Source organism: Moschus berezovskii, chromosome X, assembly GCF_049115385.1.
Source record: "Moschus berezovskii isolate FMDL1 chromosome X, NW_MosBer_1.0, whole genome shotgun sequence".
NCBI lineage: Eukaryota > Metazoa > Chordata > Mammalia > Artiodactyla > Moschidae > Moschus > Moschus berezovskii.
In genome coordinates this window covers 91,956,110-91,976,755 of record NC_142488.1, presented here as the reverse complement: position 1 = coordinate 91,976,755, position 20,646 = coordinate 91,956,110, and the positions used below count along the sequence as shown (strand labels likewise).

Below are 20,646 nucleotides of genomic sequence, written 5' to 3'. Positions count from 1 at the left end.
ACCTCTGGAGAAGTGCAATCCTCCCTCCATGCCTCATAATCCTATACACCATAAGAGTCTGTTAGTGTGATAATATTTGAATATTGCAGTACATGCTTATGTTCAAGGGGTATGACTGAAATTTGTGAACACACGAGAGAACACCAGTGTGTTCATGTGAGGCAGTGAATGTGTACTAGATTCACACAAGTTAAAGTGAGCTTCACTTGCAAGAAATGTATGAGTGTAACATGATCGTGAATGGGAGTGTGAGTTTATTTACATATGAGTGAATAGTTGAGCTTCATGGTAGATGTGAGGTTGCTTGTGTGTGAGTGTGTATGTTAGCAGATTTCTTATTTTGAGGTTAATGTGCATGTGTAAGTGAAGGGGTATATGGGAATATCAGAGTGTACACAGTTGTTGTCCCTGAGTGAATTTATGAGCATTTGAGCATATTTGTGTAAAGGAGTCAATGTGTCAGGGTCCAGGTGAGTGTATCTGTGTTAGAGGTTACTGAGGGGATGCGACCACTGGTTGACAGGTGAGCTGGACGCAGGCAATGAGAGGCTCCTCGCTATCTCCCCTGTCCTTGGTATGTACAAGTGGCCCACAGTTCCCATACTAGGAGCCTTGTCAAAAATGCCTTGAGACTGTAGTGTTATTTATATGATCTAGATTGGATACATGATTGAACTTCAATAAGACTTCTATATGAAAGAAAAACAGGCTTTAGTAACTATAGTGCACTTATGTAAAACTAAAACTTAATTTTCCTTCATCTGTTAAAAAGGGCAGTTTTTTTTTTTGTTTGTTTTGTTCTCTTAGTGTTGGTCCTTCTCCATAAATTTCATGGGACTGAGTGAAATGATGAGGATGATCATAATTTTGACTTTCTCTTTGAAACATTGTTAGTTATTTTGTGTTTTGGTTTTCCAGATTTAAGAAAACGTTTTCTCTTTTCTCTTAAGGTATGAGCAATTTGCTAACATATACATTTGTTGAGGATATCGGGTACAGATTGGTTTAATCCAGGTGTCTGGGAATTTGGTCTTAGGGACAGCAGTCACTATTCAGCCCAACACTGACATCATCTGGATAGAAAAAGGAATGAACTGCGGCAGCCATGGGGATGAATGCAGAGTGATTTCACTGGTAATCACTCATAAGTCCTGACTGTTAACTGACAATTCTTCTGTTCTAAAGGGATTAACCCTATGGCTGGGACAGTGGGAAGCATATGGTTGGATAATTATGAATAAGCCCTTTGGGGGTGAGAAAATATAGAAAGACATTTGGGATTGCTTGTCAGAACCTGAGTCAGTTGTCACTGATTTCCATGTACCAGATCATGAGGCAATGATTCCCCTGGCTGCAGGAAGCTGATGCCCTAGTCCGGGTACAAGCCTTAGCAATCTGCCCTTCAGTAGATACAGCATAGAAAGAGTGGCCACTATAGTGTTTGAAAGGGATGGTATATGGCCAAGGTTGCTAGAACGCCGTTGAAACAAAATGACTTGGTTAATGCAGTTGCTGTGTGTTCTAAGCAAGGCCCAAGGCAACTGCCAAAGGAGCGTGAGTCCATTCACTGGAGCTTCCCACTGGTGAGTCACTGAGAGCAAAATGATTGTATTGGCCCCTTGCCTCCGAGTGAGGGTTCTAAATGTCTTGGTTTGGGTGGACACTGTGTCTGGCCTAATTTAGACTTTCTGCAGTTACCACACACCAAAAAATGTCATCATTAGGGAATAAGTAGAGCAGAGTACTATGTATAGATACACTAGTCAAATGGACAGCGACCAAGGATGGTATTTCCAATATCATGATAAGCAAGCTTGCACATATCTGAATGGTCTAGTGGTTTTCCCTACTTAGTGCCTGATGAACTATGGATGGAGGTTCGTGACATTGTACAGGAGACAGGGACCAAGACCATCCCCATGGAAAAGAAATGCAAAAAAGCAAAATGGCTGTGTGGGGAGGCCTTACAAATAGCTGTGAAAAGAAGAGAAGCGAAAAGCAAAGGAGAAAAGGAAAGATATAAACATCTGAATGCAGAGTTCCAAAGAATAGCAAGGAGAGACAAGAAAGCCTTCCTCAGTGATCAATGCAAAGAAATAGAGGAAAACAACAGAAGAGGAAAGACTAGAGACCTCTTCAAGAAAATTAGAGATACAAAGGGAACATGTCATGCAAAGACGGACTCGATAAAGGACAGAAATGGTATGGACCTAACAGAAGCAGAAGATATTAAGAAGAAGTGGCAAGAATACACAGAACTGTACAAAAAGATATTCACGACCCAGATAATCACGATGGTGTGATCACTGACCTAGAGCCAGACATCTTGGAATGTGAAGTCAAGTGGGCCTTAGAGAGCATCACTACGAACAAAGCTAGTGGAGGTGATGGAATTCCAGTTGAGCTATTTCAAATCCTGAAAGATGATGCTGTGAAAGTGCTACACTCAATATACCAGCAAATTTGGAACACTCAGCAGTGGCCACAGGACTGAAAAAGGTCAGTTTTCATTCCAATCCCAAAGAAAGGCAGTGCCAAAGAATGCTCAAACTACCGCACAATTGCACTCATGCTCACAATTCTCCAAGCCAGGCTTCGGCAATACGTGAACCATGAAATTCCAGATGTTCAAGCTGGTTTTAGAAAAGGCAGAGGAACCAGAGATCACAATGCCAACATCCGCTGGATCATGGAAAAAGCAAGAGAGTTCCAGAAAAACATCTATTTCTGCTTTATTGACTATGCCAAAGCCTTTGACTGTGTGGATCACAATAAACTGTGGAAAATTCTGAAAGAGATGGGAATACCAGACCACCTGACCTGCCTCTTGAGAAACCTGTATGCAGGACAGGAAGCAACAGTCAGAACTGTACATGGAACAACAGACTGGTTCCAAATAGGAAAAGGAGTACGTCAAGGCTGTATATTGTCACCTTGCTTATTTAACTTATATGCAGAGTACATCAAGAGGAACGCTGGGCTGGAAGAAGCACAAGCTGGAATCAAGATTGCTGGGAGAAATAACAATAACCTCAGATATGCAGATGACACCACCCTTATGGCAGAAAGTGAAGAGGAACTCAAAAGCCTCTTGATGAAAGTGAAAGAGGAGAGTGAAAAAGTTTACTTAAAGCTCAACATTTAGGAAACTAAGATCATGGCATCTGGTCCCATCACTTCATGGGAAATAGATGCAGAGATAGTGGAAACAGTGTCAGACTTTATTTTTTGGGGCTCCAGAATCACTGCAGATGGTGGTTGCAGCCATGAAATTAAAAGACGCTTGCTCCTTGGAAGGAAAGTTATGACCAACCTAGATAGCATATTAGAAAGCAGAGACATTACTTTGCTAACAAATGTCCGTCTAGTCAAGGCTATGGTTTTTCCAGTGGTCATGTATGGATGTGAGAGTTAGACGGTAAAGAAAGCTGATTGCCGGAGAATTGACACTTTTGAACTGTGGTGTTGGATAAGACTCTTGAGAGTCCCTTGGACTGCAAGGAGATCCAACCAGTCCATTCTAAAGGAGATCAGTCATGGGCGTTCAGTGGAAGGACTGATGCTAAAGCTGAAACTACAATAGTTTGGCCACCTCATGCGAAAAGTTGACTCACTGGAAAAGACTCTGATGCTGGGAGGGATTGGGGGTAGGAAGAGAAGGGGACGACAGAGTATGAGATGTCTGGATGGCATCACCGACTCGATGGGAGGTGAGTTTGAGTGAACTCCGGGAGTTGGTGATGGACAGGGAGGCCTGGTGTGCTGTGATTCATGGGGTTGCAAATAGTTGGACACGACTGAGCAACTGAACTGAACTGATGCCCCGACCAGTAACACTGAACTTGAATGGTTCTATGAAGACCTACAAGAACTTTTAGAATGAACACACAAAAGAGATGCACTTTTCATTACAGGGGATTGAATTGCAAAAGGAGGAAGTCAAGAAATACCTGTAGTAACAGGCAAATTTGGGCTTGGAGTACAGATTGAAGCAGGACAAGGGCTAATAGAGTTTTGCCAAGAGAAGGCACTGGTCATAGCAAACACCCTCTTCCAACAACACAAGAGAAGACTCTACATATGGACATCACCAGATGGTCAACACCAAAATCCTATTGATTACATTCTTTGAAGCCAAAGAAGGAGAAGCTCTACATAGTCAGCAAAAACAAGACCAGGAGCTGACTGTGGCTCAGATCATAAACCGCTTTTTGCCAAATTCAGACTTAAATTGAAGAAAGTGGGAAAACTACTAGACCATTCAGATATGATTCAGTTCAGTTCAGGCAGTTCAGTCACTCAGTCGTGTCCAACTCTTTGCAACCCCATGAATCACAGCACACTAGGCCTCCCTGTCCATCACCAACTCCCGGAGTTCACTCAAACTCATGTCCATCGAGTCGGTGATGCCATCCAGCCATCTCATTCTCTGTCGTCCCCTTCTCCTCCTGCCCCCAATCCTTCCCAGCATCAGAGTCTTTTCCAGTGAGTCAACTTTTCGCATGAGGTGGCCAAAGTATTGCAGTTTCAGCTTTAGCATCAGTCCTTCCAATGAACACCCATGACTGATCTCCTTTAGAATGGACTGGTTGGATCTCCTTGCAGTCCAAGGGACTCTCAAGAGTCTTCTCCAGCACCACAGTTCAAAAGCATCAATTCTTCAGCGATCAGCTTTCTTCACAGTCCAACTCAGACATCCATACATGACCACGGGAAAAACCATAGCCTTGACTAGATGGACCTTGGTTTGCAAAGTAATGTCTCTGCTTTTTAATATGCTATCTAGGTTGGTCATAACTTTCCTTTCAAGGAGTAAGCATCTTTAATTTCATGGCTTCAATCAGCATCTGCAGCGATTTTGGAGCCCCAAAAAATAAAGTCTGACACTGTTTCCACTGTTTCCCCATCTATTTCCCATGAAGTGATGGGACCAGATGCCATGATCTTTGTTTTCTGAATGTTGAGCTTCAAGCCAACTTTTTTACTCTCCTCTTTCACTTTCATCAAGAGGCTCTATAGTTCTTCACTTTCTGCCATAAGGGTGGTGTCATCTGCATATCTGAGGTTACTGATATTTTTCCCAGCAATCTTCATTCAAGCTTGTGCTTCTTCCAGTCCAGCGTTCCTCATGATGTACTCTGCATATAAGTTAAATAATCAAGGTGACAATATACAGTGATAGGATAAGTGCCCTTTAAAAACAGGAAGAGACACCAGAGCGCGCTCTCTCTCTGCCACGTGAGCACACAGCAAGAAGGCGGTCATCAACAAGCCAGGAAGAGAGCTCTCACCGGAAACCAAAATGGGCAGCACCTTGTTTTGGGCTTCCTGCCCCCTGAAGTATAGGAAGTAAATGTCTGTTTTTGCTACTCAGTCTGCGCGGTATTTGTTATAGTAGCCAGAGCTAAGGGCATCCCTGGTGGTGCAGAGGTAAAGAACCTGACTGCCAATGCAGGAAATGTGGGTTCAATTCCTAGTTTGCAAAGATTCTCTGGAGTGGAAATGGTAACCCACTCCAGTATTCTTGCCTGGGAAATCCCATGGACAGAGGAGGCTGGAGGGCTATAGTCCATGGGATCACAAAGAGTCACATGACTTAACAACTAAATAAAAGCAATAGCAGAATTAAGATAAGGAACCTTCAGATAAGGTACCTAAATCCCATCTTTGAAGTGATGATTCAGCTCCATGTCCCATCACTGCACTCTCTGATGAGCTCAGGAAGCAAGAAAAGTGGTGGAGATAACCACTTCCCTTACTCTTTGAACTTCACTGCTCAACTTCTCTTTCTCTGTCTCTCTGCTGCTGCTGCTGCTAAGTCACTTCAGTCGTGTCCGACTCTGTGTGACCCCATAGACGGAAGCCCGCCAGGCTCCCCCGTCCCTGGGATTCTCCAGGCAAGAACACTGGAGTGGGTTGCCATTTCCTTCTCCAATGTGTGAAAGTGGAAAGTGAAAGTGAAGTTGCTCAGTCGTGTCCGACCTTAGCGACCCCACGGACTTGTTCACTACGTGCCTCAATTAAGATCCGATGAAGCAAAAGAAATATTAAAAAAAAAAAAAAGAAATACACTTGACAACAAGAATGCACTTCTCACACCCTGTTATAAGCAGCAATTTTCAACCTGTGAAGGAGGAAGTGACAAAATATGCTGCTCACACACCATGTGGCTGAAGGTTGATTGATAAAACTTCCAGGAAAGTAATTTCCTTAACACCTACCAGTATTTATATATTAAATTCCCCTCTCCCAGGAATTCTAAGGAACATTATATATACTCAAATACATACAAGGATGATCACGCTAGCACTCATTCAAAAACAGCTTTATAGTAAGTCACCAAAAGTTAAAATTAAACATCAAAGTTAACAAAAGCAAAAGTCAACAAGTGGGACTACATCAGACTAAAAAGCTTTTGCACAATAAAGGTAACCATCAGCGAAATGAAAAAGCAACTGAATGGGAGAAAATATCTACAAATCAAGTAACTGACAAGAGGCAAATATCCAAAATATGAAAAGAACTCAAACAACTCTAAATGAAAGGAGAAAAAAATGATTAAAAAATGGGCAGAGTACCTGAACAAACATTTTGCCAAAGACGACATACAAAGGCCAACAGACACATGAAAAATTGCTCCAAATTATTCATCAGGGAAATACAAATCAAACCATGATGGGTGGTCACCTCACATCTGCTGGAGTGCTGTCACCAAATGATAAGGAACACAGGTGCTGGTGAGGATGTGGAGAAAAGACAGCACTGCGGGTGGGAACGCAAACTGCTGCAGCCATTATGAAACACAGGGTAGAGACATCTCAAAAATTGAAACAGAACTATAGTATGATCCAGCAATTCCAATTCTGGATATTCACTTGATGGAAATTAAATCACTATTTTGAAGATACAACTCCGTGGTCACTGCAGCATTATTTACAATAGCTCAGACACAGGAAAATCTAAGTGTCCATTGATAGATGGACTGATAAAGATGACGTAGTTGTTTATATACAGTGGGATGTTATTCAGTCACAAAAAAAGAAGGAATTCTGCCATTTGCAACAACACAGATGGACCCTGAGAGCAGTTCATTAAGTAAAATAAGTCAAACAGGAAAAGATAAATGTTCTATGAGTTCAGTTATTTGTGGAATAGAAAAGAACCAAACTTACAGAGAACAGACTGGTGGTTGCTAGAGGTAGGAAAACGAGGGTGGGCAAAGGCGGGAGAACAGAAAGACAGGTGATGACAACATCACAGAATGGCACTGTGCAGCCTCAAGAGCATACCAGCTGCGGGAGGGCCCAAGTACCCGTGCACAGAGCCCAGCCTGCGACGGCGGTCACCTGTGTGAAAAGACCCTCATGTCTGTGCTTAATATCTTTATACTGTTCCAGTCTCTTTATAATCAACATGTTACATAATTAAAATAATGAAAAACAAAAAAGTCAGCAAGGTATTCACAAAGGAATCCCTCCAGGCATCTGTATGCCCAGTACAGAGCCTGGCTACTTTGGGCTTCAGACACCACCCTGAACTCTGACCAGACCTTCCCCGCCCCACCTGGCTGCTCTCAGGCATCCCAGCCTTAACACGGCCAGAACCACCTCCTCTCCCAAAACTCCGCTCCCAGGCTCCCCTCCTCTGTCACTGACGGCGGCCACTCCAGGCCAGCTCCACTCCTGCTCTGCACAGCTCACACCGTCCACTAGCAGATGCTATCAGCTCTGCCCCCAGAGCACACAGCTGGTCCCTGCCCCTCCCTGGGCCTGGACCCTCCCAGCCACTCACGTTCTCCTTGCTCCCACCCGACCACCCTCAGCCCTTGGCCCACGCGAGCCAATCCCTGGTGGATCCTGCTCTGGGGGGCCGATCTTTTTGCTTCTTTTCATGACCACCAGGTACCTGGCAGACCTCAAGTGTCACGAGCAACAGCAAGGCTGCCAGGTACATGGAGTGTCCTCGGAATGGGGGCTGTCCTCAGGATAGGTGGGGTGTCCTCGGGCTCACCTCCTGCTCAGCCGCTCCTCCCGTTCTCTCTCCTCTCGCCTCCTCAGACGATCCTGGTTTCTCTTCTCCTGCTTCTCAGCCACGGTTTTCTAAATAAAATAGTGTCCATCAAGTTTCAGTGTACAAAGGAAAGATGGATGAAGGAATAATAAAAAATGTCTCATTTATTCATAACTTCACTCCACAATATGCGGGGTGCATGTGTCATGCCAGGTGCGGGGCAGGGCAAAGCACTCAGGCAGCTGCTGTTCACAGCACTCTAGCTTCCAGGTCTCTTACCCAGAGGGAAGCAGCTTTGCTAGCTTTACCCTGTCTCCTCTTCTCACTGCCCCTTCCTTCTCAAAAAATATTAAAGTTGCTATTTGAATCTGCACACTACAAAGTTGTTAAGACTTCTGCTTGTGAACTTGTGGGGGAAGAAGGAGGATGGGTAATGAAGAAGGAATTCATAGGGCCTGGACTCCATCTTAGGCCTGTTCATGCTGATCATGCTTGGCCACCTTTCCTATGGACTCTGAACTTTGTGTTTAGTGCCTATAAAACCAACAACAGAAGGATAAGACCCTTCTGGACAGGGGAACCTTGAAGATCATATCCAGGTTACTCACCGCCTAAGAGAAAACATACACTAATCACCCCTTCCTCCAGACAGGCCATAAATTTTTCTGTATCTATCGGAGTGTAACCTCGGGCTTATTGATTATTGGCTAACTGTTTGACTGTTTGAGCACATAGCACGTGATGTATTTTCCTTGGTTTATGTAAGTCTCAAGGAAATTGTAGTGGTGGGTTCAGACACGTACACATGGGGTATAAAAGATTTTCACAAACGTTGGTCGGGGTCCTTGGCTAAGAGGAGACTCTGCCTTGGGCCCGCCGGTGTAATAAACTGCACTTCACTATCTGCATTGTCCTTCTGAGTGAGTTTCTTTCCCGGAACGCGTGGCTACAACAGTAACACCCTACTGAGTGCCAAAGAATTGATGCTTTTGAACTGTGGTGTTGGAGAAGACTCGAGAGTCCCTTGGACTGCAAGGAGATCAAACCCGTCCATCCTAAAAGAAATCAGTCCTGAATATTCATTGGAAGGACTGATGCTGAAGCTGAAACTCCAGTACTTTGGCTTGGCCACCTGATGCGAAGAACTGACTCATTTGAAAAGACCCTGACGCTGGGAATGATTGAGGGCGGGAGGAGAAAGGGACGACGACAGAGGATGAGATCGTTGGATGGCATCACTGACTCAATGGGCATGAGTCTGAACAAGTTCTGGGAGTTGGTGATGGACAGGGAAGCCTGGGGTGCTGCAGTCAATGGGGTCGCGCAGAGTCGGACATGATTGAAGCGACTTAGCAGCAGCAGCAGCAGCAGGACACACACCTGTACCAGAGTGTTCAGCTTTGTTCTCTGCTTCTCCCAACTCCTCCGCACACCCCATTCAGAGTGCAACTGTCCCACCCCTGGCCAGAAACACACACACACACACACATGTGGCAGTCCCAGAATTTAGCACCTGCTGTGCCTTTTCGGTCTAAACAAAGGCTGAAGTTGTTCTGGCATTCCCCTCTTCATTGAATGACTGGCCAAACCAACCCCCAGACCTCCTTTTTCTCACACATCTCAGCTCTGCATGACAAAAAAGGATAATATGTTCCACTCTGTCTCACCTTAGGCATCAGCAAACAGAGCAGAGTCTGAAAGACAGAGGTGAGGTGCCTAAGCGTTAACGTGGACTCATCCACACCTGACAAGCCCCAGACATGAGTCTGGCACTTTCCTTCCTTCTGGCCGTGGATGCCTGAGGAGAAGCTATATTGCTTAAAACAATGGGAGAATGTTCTCTGTGTTTTTAAGTTGCTGCTGTTAGCCTTTGCTGAGATAGAAGAGAACATGAGGTAGCCATTCAAGAGGTAGGGACTCCTATGACACCCAATGGTGTCATGGTGTCCTGTGACACCCACCAGTATCACCAGTGTCCCTCATGAGGTAGCGAATCCCTTGACACCCACCAGCATTTGTCCCAACTGACCCAATCGTTGTCATGCAAGGGGGAGTTGGCTGTGCTCCAACACATGAATTCTCCTATACCCAGCTCTCTCGCCCTGTCTCCCCACTAAGAGGTCAACCTAGAAGCACTGTCCTTGTGGTAAGGCTACAGGAGGAGCTTGCCCTCTGCCTTCTCCAACCCAGCCACCCAGCCCCTAGACAGGTACACACTCACCTCGGAACGTGTGTGCCACACCTAATCCCCTCACATTCTGGAGGGAACAATATAGCAATAGGAAAGCAACAGTCAAGTGACTCACCTCCAAAGCTCAGGGCCCTTGGTTTTCAAGGTAGCTCCCATGGCAAACGTTGCATGCTCACTGGTCTACCGCATGTACCAAATCCTCATAGCTGTGTTCTCTCTAGGGTAGAGACTCTGGAAATTCAGAAGATGGCCATTCACTTCCACAGATGTAAACTATTAGCATTCATTAACCATTTAGGGTTCATATGTAATTCAACGTCCTATAGCACCTCTATTCAATGTATCCTTTCTTTTGTTGTCATTGGTTGAGGGTTCTCAGGTGGCCTTTGGGCCAGGCTGTATGGGGAGGGCACTTGAGCACACATTCCGCTCTTCTTCTGTGGGCTCAGGGTGGGTTTCCTGTCACTTCAAGCAGTGCAGCCCAGGCTACCTTCCCTTTCCAAGGGAAAGTCTATGAGGTAATAAAGAAAGACTGACTCCTTGGCTTCATGGTGGTTTATGGTTTTATTTCTTTGCCATTTCTCATGTCTGCTCTAGAAATCTGAATTCTATGCTAAAGAGTTTGAATTTTATTTGACAGCTAAAGTCATCAAACATACTTGACATAATCAGGCTTGATTTATAAAGATCATGCTGATGGCAGTGTGCTGAATGGACTAGAGGGACCAACACTAATATCAGTGAGTTGAGAATTTGGAATGTTGTTGCAGTAATTTGGGAGGAAGATGCCCAAGGCCTGACCTGGGGGTGGCTCATGATCGATGGAGAGATAAGTACAGAGTTGGGATGTTTCTGGAGATAGAACCAATAAAACTCAACAGGAGTTGAAGGCCAGGGGAAAAGAGAGGCAAGCACCTGGAGCCTGGATAGGTGAGGTCCGCAAGACAGAGATCGTGTGCTCAGTGTTTAACAAACTCGGTAGGGTGAGTACTCAGGATGCAGAGAATGTGTGCTCAAGTGCCCTCCCCATACAGCCTGGCAGATGGAGCAGAAAATTCTATCTTGAGCAGGATAGAGCCCTCTGGCCTGCACATCCACTTCTGTGGGTAGTGCTCCTCCAGTCACACCAGGGAGTGTGCTTCAGGTATAGGTTCTTCTCAAGGGGCTGTAGAGAGCAGAGGCCTCTTGCATGTGAAGCCAGAAAAGTAGGAAAAATTCCAGGGTCAGAGAGCAAAATGTCTGGGTGTCGGGAGCCTGGGTGTACTCCACTGTAGGTCTCTTCAAGTCACAAAGGTGGGCTCTCGAGAGGCAAACATGTACAGCCTGGGGGGAGTGCCACTGGTAAGTGTACTGGTAAGGTGCAGCTAGCTTGCTGCATTTCAGCTCTTTGCAACTTAATACAAAATTCTTAAGTGTCATGACTTCCCTGGTGGTGCACTGGCTAAGACTGCACTCCCAATGCAGGGGGCCCAGGTTCGATCCCTGGTCAGGGAACTAAATCCCACATGACACAATTAAATAGTATACCACAACTAAAGGTCCCACATGCTGCAAATAAAGATCCCACATGCCACAACTAAAGATCCTACACACCACAACCAAAAAGATCCCACATCCCACAACTAAAGATGCCGCATGCCACAACTGAAGATCTTGCGTGCTGCAACTAAAAAGACCTTGCATGCTGTAAGTAAAAATCCCACATGCCACAGTGAAAGTTCTGCGTGCCACAAGTAAAAAGATTCCACACACCACAACTGAAGATCCTGCATGCCACAACTAAAAGATCCAACACGACACAGCAAAGATACCAAATGCTAGAAAGAAAAGATCCTACATGTGCAACAGGGATCCTGCATGTCACAATTGAAAAGATCCCACATACCACAACTAAATAGATTTCACAAGCCCCAAATAAGAGTCCATGTGAAACAACAAAGATCCCCTATGCCACAACTAAACAGATCTGAAATGTTGCAAGTAAAAAAATCTTGTTTGCTGCAACAAATGATCACCTATGCTGCAACACATATCCCACACACCACAATAAAAATCACATGTATCACAACTAAAAAGATTCCACATGCTGCAACTAAACGATTCTGCATGCCACAACTAAAACATCCCACATGCCAGAAATAAAAAGATCTTGCATGCTGCAACAAAGATCCTACATGCAACAATTTATAAGATCTGCATGCCGCATCTAAAGACCCCACATGCTGAAAAAAAAAGATCTCTCATGCTGCAAAAAAGATTCCCATTTTAAAAGATTCCATGCCACAATAAAGATCCTGCCTGTGACAATTAAAAGCTTGCCATGACTAAAGATTCCACATGCTGCAGTGATGATTCGACATGCAGCAACAAAGATCCCATATACCACAGTTATAAAGATCTCATATGACACAGTGAAGACCCCACATGCCACAACAAAGATCCCGCATGCTGCAACTAAGATCCCACATACTGCTCAAATATCCCAATACCACAACCAAAAGATCCTACATGCCACAACTAAAGTTCTCGCATACTGCATAAAGATCCTGCATGCCTCAACTAAAAAGATCTCACATTCTGAATCTAAAATATCCTGCGTGCCACAAATAAAAAGATTCCCCATAATGCAAATAAAGATCCTGCCTGCCACAACGATCTCACATGCCACAATTAAAAAGATCCTTCAGCTGCAACAAATATCCTTCATGCCCCAGTTTAAAATCCCACATTCCACAACCAAAAATACCTCACATGCTGCAACTAAAAGATCCTGCATGCCACAACAAAGACCCCGTATACTGCAATAAATTTCCTACTTACCCCAGTGCAAGATCCCATATGCTGCAACTAAAGATCCTGCATGCCGCAACTAAAAAATACCCCACATGCCCCAACTAAAGATCCACACTCACTACAAAGATCCCACATACAATGACTAAAAGATCTTGACGCTGCAACTAAAGATCCCACATGCCACATCTGAAGATCCTGCATGCCAAAACTATAAAGATCTGGCAGGCTGGAACTAAAAGATCATGCATGTCACAATGAAGATCTTGCATGGCACAACTAAAAGATCTCATATGCCACAAGTAAAAAGATCCTTCATGCCACAACAAAGATCCTATGCCACAATTTAAAAGATTTTGCATGTCGCCATCAAAGATCCCACATACCACAAGAAAGAGTTCACATATCACAACTAAAAAGATCCCACATGGCACAACGAAGATCCTACCTGCCACAATTAAAAAGACCCTGAAAGATGCAACAAAGATCTCACATGCTACAACTAAAGACCCGACATGCCACAACAAGGATCCCACACACCACAAATAAAGATACTTCATGCTGCAACAAACATCCTACACACCACAACTAAAAGACTCACATGCTACAGCTAAAAAGATTTCACATGCCCCAACAAAATGACCCCACATGCCACAAATAAAAAGATATCTCACATGCCACAACAAAGATCCTACACACAACAATTAAAATGATCAGCATGCCACCACTAAAGATGCCACATGCTGCAACAAAGATTCCACATGCCACAAGAAAAGTCACACATGCTACGACTAAAAGATCCTGCATGCTGCAACTAAAAGATCCCATTTTGCAACAAAGATCCCACATATCACAACAAAAAAGATCCCACATGACAAAATGAAAAGCCTGCCTGCCACAATTAAAACTACCCCACATGCTGCAACAACGATCCCACAAGGTACAACTAAAGATCCCACATGCCACAAGAAAATCCCATATGCTGCAACAAAGATCCCACATTCAGCAACTAAAAGTATCTCACATGCTCCAACTAAAAGATGCTGAATGCCACACTAAAAGACAGACTTGGATTCCTGTGATATTGAATGGTTTGCCTTGGAAATGAACAGAGATCATTCTGTCATTTTTGAGATTGCACTCAAGAACTACATTTCGGACTCTTTCATTGACTATGAGGGCTACTCCATTTCTTCTAAGGGATTCTTGCCCACAGTAGTAGAATTCTCCCATTCCAGTCCATTTTAGTTCACTGATTCCTAAAATGTCAGTGTTCACTCTTGCCATCTCCTGTTTGACCACTTCCAATTTACCTTGATTCATGGACCTAACATTCCAGATTCCTATGCAATATTGTTCTTTACAGCATCAAACTTACTTCCATCACCAATCACCTCCGCAACTGGGCGTTGTTTTCACTTTGACTCTGACTCTTCATTCTTTCTGGAGTTATTTCTGAGCTCTTCCAGTAGCATATTGGGCACCTACCAACTTGGGGAGTTCATCTTTCAGCATCATATCTTTTTGCCTTTTCATACTGTTCATGGGGTTCTCAAGGCAAGAATACTGACGTGGTTTGCCATTCCCTTCTCCAGTGGACCATGTTTTGTCAGAATTCTCCACCATGACCCATCCGTCTTGGATGACCCTACATTGCATGGCTCCTAGTTGCATTGAGTTTGACAAAGCTGTGGTCCATGTGATCAGTTTGACTAATTGTGACTGTGATTTTCATTTTGTCTGCCCTCTGTTGGATAAGGATAAGAGGCTTATGGAAGTTTCCTGATGGGAGAGACTGATTGTGGGTGAAACTTGGTCTTGTTCTGATGGGCAGGGCCATGCTCAGTAAATCTTTAATCTAATTTTCTGTTGATGGGCAGGGCTGTGTTCCCTCCCTGTTGTTTGACCTAAGACCAAACTATGGTGGGAGTAATGAAGATAATGGCGACCTCCTTTGAAAGGTCTTGTGCACGCACTGTTGTATTCAGTGCCCCTGACCTTGCAGCAGGCCACTACTGACCCATGCCTCTGCCAGAGACTCCTGGACACTCACAAGCAAGTCTGGGTCAGTCTCTTGTGGGTCACTGCTCCTTTCTCCTGGGTCCTGGTGCACACAAGTTTTGTGTGTGTGTGTGTGTTCCCTCCAAGAGTCTGTTTCCCCAGTCCTGTGTAAGTTCTGTAATCAAATCCCACCGGCCTCCAAAGTCAAATTCTCTGGGGGTTCTCAGTCCCTTTGCCAGATCCCCAGGTTGGGAAATCTGTTGTGGGTCCTCATCATCATCATCTGTTCAGGCTCTGTCGTGTCCGACTCTTTGTGACATCATGGAATATAGCCCACTAGGGTCCTCTGCCTATGGAATTTTCCAGGCAAGAATACTGGAGTGGGTTGCCATTTCCTTCTCCAGGGAATATTACTGACCCAGGGATAGAACCTGGGTCTGTTGCATTGGCAGGCAAATTCTTTACTGTCTGAGATACAACTTTCTTAACAGTGTGAGAATTTGTTTGGTATAATTGTTCTGCAGTTTGTAGGTCATCTGCTCAGCAGCTCTAAGGTGGGGTTAATGGTGACCTCCTCCAAAAGGGCTTATGCCGCAGGCATGCGACCCAGGTCTGCTGCTCCCAGAGCCCCTCCCCTGAGGCCGGCCACTGCTGACCTATGCCTCTGCAGGAGATGCTCAAACACTCAAAGGCAAGTCTGGCTCAGTCTCCGTGGGGTCTCTGGGTCCTGGTGCAAACAAAGTTTTGTTTTTACAAAAGCTGGAGCATTTACTGTTTACTACAATTTGAGGTGATGTGAACAGAAGCATATGGTGTTACAGTCAAACAAGATTGCATGCTATTCACCTTGCATTAGGTACCTGAGTCAGATAAACTGGTTACAGACTCAGCCCACCAGTGCCCACATACTTACATAGATTAGCATCTGGATATTGATGGTGAGGGGAATAAACTCATTTTAATAAATGAAATTTATGGGGGAGCTTGTGAAGGGAGAGATATATGCTATGGGCTCTAAAATTGGGTTGGCAGAAGAAAGTCCAGAATGTGGTTAAATCTGCCATCTTATGTTATTACTGTGACTAAGGCCAGATGCAGGCTTGTTTTAGTAAGCAATTATATGTGCCTTCTTGTTCAGATTGGTATGATTACTGCTTCAGTTTCCTGCCAACTACCAGTAAAAAATAGACAGGAGGGCCAAGTTATTTCAAAAATACAAATCAACTATATTATATATTTGGCCCATTTATGTCCCTGTATATCACAATGTTCCTTTATTTCAGTGTGGGACTACCTGTTCCATTGCTTCCATTCTGGGGGGATTTTCCTTTGGCAGCTGCTTGTGTAACTTTAATAGCCTCAGAGGTGGCTGCTTGGGAGGTAATCATGTGACTATACCAAAAGATTTCCTCCAAGGTTAACTTTGCTACTGGGTTTATCATCATTGTTCTGTAGACATGATGGTTATAATTTAATATCCCCCAGAAGAGTAACATTGGGCTTCAATTTCCCTGAAGTTCTTCCCAAATCCTTGTTAATGATGCTTGGTAAGCCTGATGAATTTTGTAATAGTTGTAAAAAAGTAGCTGTCAATTTGGATGGAAAAACTCCCATATAGAGAGTGGTTAGATTTCTCAATGGGATCAAATATGTTTTCATGAGAATTTTTTTTGCTGAAATACTCAAAAGCTAGGATTGTTTCCAGTGGGCAGTAAGTGTTACAGTTGTTGAAGAGACTACTTCCACTGAGTGTGATGTAACCTTGAAGTTGGTATTGGAAGACACATTAGGAAAGAATTCCCAAACTGGATGTATTTCCTGAATCTCCAGTCATGACTTTTCTGTGGTATTTTGTTGTATACATTCCTTTCCCTGTATAAATACTGTGTGTGTATGTCTATAAAATATAAATTCCTAATCAGGGAGGAAACTCATGGTGAGTTGCCCTTGGTCACTTAGTGGAACTATTTTTAGAGCAAGCTTCAATAAATGGGACTTGTACTAGAGAGAGAGAGAGGAAAAAAAACATAACTAATACAAAAAGTAACCAATAGATGTAAAGATAAACATTTCTGGCAGGGTTTACATTCCACATTATACCAGGGATTAGTAAGACCTCTAATTGTAATTGCATAGAGTTTGTTGGTATGGCTCTGCATTATAGCATTTTTAATATGATCGCACCATCACAAGTATCCTGATTTTAATATTAGGTGCATATTATCTCTGGGCATTCCTTACATAAGACTCAAGACACAGTGGCTCTATGTGGTTAATGGCACTACTTAAAAACAGTGGGTCTCATGTGACTTGAGGTCGAAGTTGGCCCTGAGGTTTTAGAAGGCTAAAGAGTCTGGCTTAGTGAAAATGGGTTTTGCTAATAGTAGAAGACCAACCTAGACAGCATATTAAAAAGCAGAGACATTACTTTGCCAACAAAGATCCATCTAGTCAGAGCTTAGGGGTTTTTTTTTTTTCATGTTAGAAATGGTCATTTTATTCTTTTGTTTGTTTGTTTTTATTGGAGGCTAATTATTTTACAATATTATATTGGTTGGTTTTGCCATACATTGACATGAATCCGCCCTGGGTGTACATGCATTCCCCTTCTTGAACCCCCCTCCCACCTCCCTCCTCCCCTTATCCTCCCTCTGGGTCATACCCATGCACCAGCCCCAAGCATCCTGTATCATGTGATTCGTTTCACATATGATAATATACATGTTTCAATGCCATTCTCCCAAATCAAGAGCTTTGGTTTTTCCAGTAGTCATGTATGGATGTGAGAGCTGCTCTGCAAAGAAAGCTGAGTGCTGAAGAATTGATGCTTTTGAACTGTGGTGTTGGAGAAGACTCTTGAGAGTCTCTTGGACTGCAAGGAGATCTAACCATCAATCCTAAAGGAAATCATTCCTGAATATTCACTGGAAGATCTGATGCTAAAGTTGAAGCTCTAGTACTTTGGCCACCTTAAGCGAAGAACTGAGTCATTAGAAAAGACCCTGATGCTGGGAAAGATTGAAGGCAGGAGGAGAAGGGGAAGACAGACAACATCACCGACTCAATAGACATGAGTCTGAGCAAGCTCTGGGAGTTGGTGGTGGACAGGGAAGCCTGGCATGCTGCAGTCCATGGGGTCACCAAGAGTCTGACATGACTGCGTGACTGAACTGAACTGAACTGAATAGTACAAGAAACAGAAGAAGGTTGCTAGCTTCAGTGTTGGTATCTGTGGTCATTTAGCAGGACTGACAAATGTGAACAGCCAACATCATGGTTCCCATTGTCCCCAATCAGACCTCTGTTGTAAGACTCCCTATTAATTCCATGTGGTATATTTTCCAGACAGATCATGTCAAGTTGTGTGTAGATTACTAGGGCTGGGTTGACCACCAACAGACATAGAGTCAACACTGGCAAGGGTAGAAATTTCTCAGGTGAGAAAGGGCATGGTAACAGCATAGGGCTTAAAGTGTGAGGTCACCTGTAGCCAGCAGCAGAGGATCTGACTGTCCCTGGGTATTGTTCACATGGTGTTACCTGGTCTGGGAAAGGTTTAGGTCCACCTCTTCAGTGGACCAAAGTACATGGATGGTGGATAAGGTCAACTTTGTCTCAAGAAAGTGGTGGATAGTTTGTTTGGCTTATACTGGATGATGAACACGGGTTCAGGATGGTTTCACAACCATTAGTCCATGTCAGGTTCTCATCAGGATCATGAAGGATGTGGCTAAGCTCTGGGTCTTCTATGATAGAGAAAGGAAAAATGAAAGTACCAGGTGAATGTTTCTTTTCTGTACATGGCAATGCCTGGGCTCCCATGTCTGTGAAAACCAATAATTGGGTTGTGTCTGGTGGGAATTTGCTGACTGTGGCTCAGATCATGAACTCCTTATTGCTAAATTCAGACTTAAATTGAAGAAAGTAGGGAAAACCACTAGACCATTCAGATATGACCTAAATCATATCCCTTATGATTATACAGTGGAAGTGAGAAATAGATTTAAGGGACTAGATCTGATAGATAGAGTGCCTGATGAACTATGCACAGAGGTTTGTGACATTGTACAGGAGACAGGGATCAAGACCATCCCCATGGAAAAGAATTGCAAAAAAGCAAAATGGCTGTCTGAGGAGGCCTTACAAATAGCTGTGAAAAGAAAAGAAGCAAAAAGCAAAGGAGAAAAGGAAAGATATAAGCATCTGAATGCAGAGTTCCAAAGAATAGCAAGGAGAGATAAGAAAGCCTTCCTCAATGATCAATGCAAAGAAATAGAGGAAAACAACAGAATAGGAAAAACAAGAGATCTCTTCAAGAAAATTAGAGATTCCAAGGGAACATTTCATGCAAAGATGGGCTCGATAAAGGACAGAAATGGTATGGACCTAACAGAAGCAGAAGATATTAAGAAGAGGTGGCAAGAATACACAGAAGAACTGTACATAAAAGATCTTCACGACCAAGATAATCACGATGGCGTGATCACTGACCTAGAGCCAGACATCTTGGAATGTGAAGTCAAGAGGGCCTTAGAAAGCATCACTACGAACAAAGCTAGTGGAGGTGATGGAATTCCAGTTGAGCTATTTCAAATCCTGAAAGATGATGCTGTGAAGGTGCTGCACTCAATATGCCAGCAAATATGGAAAACTCAGCAGTGGCCACAGGACTGGAAAAGGTCAGTTTTCATTCCAATCCCAAAGAAAGGCAGTGCCAAAGAATGCTCAAATCCCATGGGCGGAGGAGCCTGGTGGACTGCAGTCCATGGGGTCGCAAAGAGTTGGACATGACTGAGCGACGTCACTCTCACTTTTCACTTTCATGCTTTGGAGAAGGAAATGGCAACCTATTCCAGTGTTCTTGCCTTGAGATTCCCAGGGAAGGGGGAGCCTGGTGGGCTGCTGTCTATGGGGTCGCACAGAGTCAGACACAACTGAAGCGACTTAGCAGCAGCAGCAGTCCATAGACAGCCCCTACCTGTTACTAATGGCTTTGAGGACATGCCATAGCAGGAAACTGAAAGGTGCGAATCCACATCCTTTTACTAACTTGGCTATGACAGGCCATAATCCTTGGGTGCTTTACTTTTAGTCAGTACCTCTCCCACGGGGTAAAGGAAGTATTCATTCCCACTGGCCAGAGCCCACCAGTAGCATAAACGCATTAGGCTTATTTTATGAGGTTATCTGCTGACTAAGGAAATCCATTTCAAAAATGGGAAAAGGAGACTCAGAGAGAACAACCAGGGCAGAAGCATTGTTTAGCAAAATAAAGTCAATTTTAAAAGCTCAGTAGAGAATTATCCCTTCAATTAATGCTCCTCCCAAGCTAGTCGTCTCCTGGGGGAATCCCTTTAATGCACCAGTCCCCCGCTTTTTTGTCACCGTAGATGGGTTTTGTGGAAGATAATTTTTCCACGGACGGGGGTGGTAGGAGGGATCATTTTAGGATGATTCAAATGCATTACATTGATTGTGTACTTTATTCCTATTTTTATTACATCAGCTTCACCTCAGATCATCAGGCATTAGAACCTGGAGGTTGAGGACCCCTGCTTTAAAATATGAGTGCTCCCTGGGTTTCGGAAGATGTGTCACCTATGTAAATCAGAGCCAAGCAATGTTGTTAATATTTTTGAGCCAACACTAGAGTG

General features: G+C 43.9%; 1 long non-coding RNA gene across 2 annotated transcripts in view; it reads right to left on the bottom strand.

Annotated features, from left to right (window-relative positions):
• The window catches only part of LOC129535073 (uncharacterized), a 53,970-nt gene that overhangs the window by 18,688 nt on the left and 14,636 nt on the right, over positions 1-20,646 (bottom strand). The window contains exons 3-4 of one of the 2 annotated variants that reach the window (XR_016036962.1): positions 10,317-10,432; positions 8,011-8,099 (exon numbers count right to left, since the gene is read on the bottom strand). This is a non-coding gene — a long non-coding RNA (uncharacterized LOC129535073). Of the gene's footprint in view, positions 1-7,883; positions 8,100-10,316; positions 10,433-20,646 lie in introns of those variants that run through there. The other variant, XR_008681533.2, reaches the window with a different exon arrangement.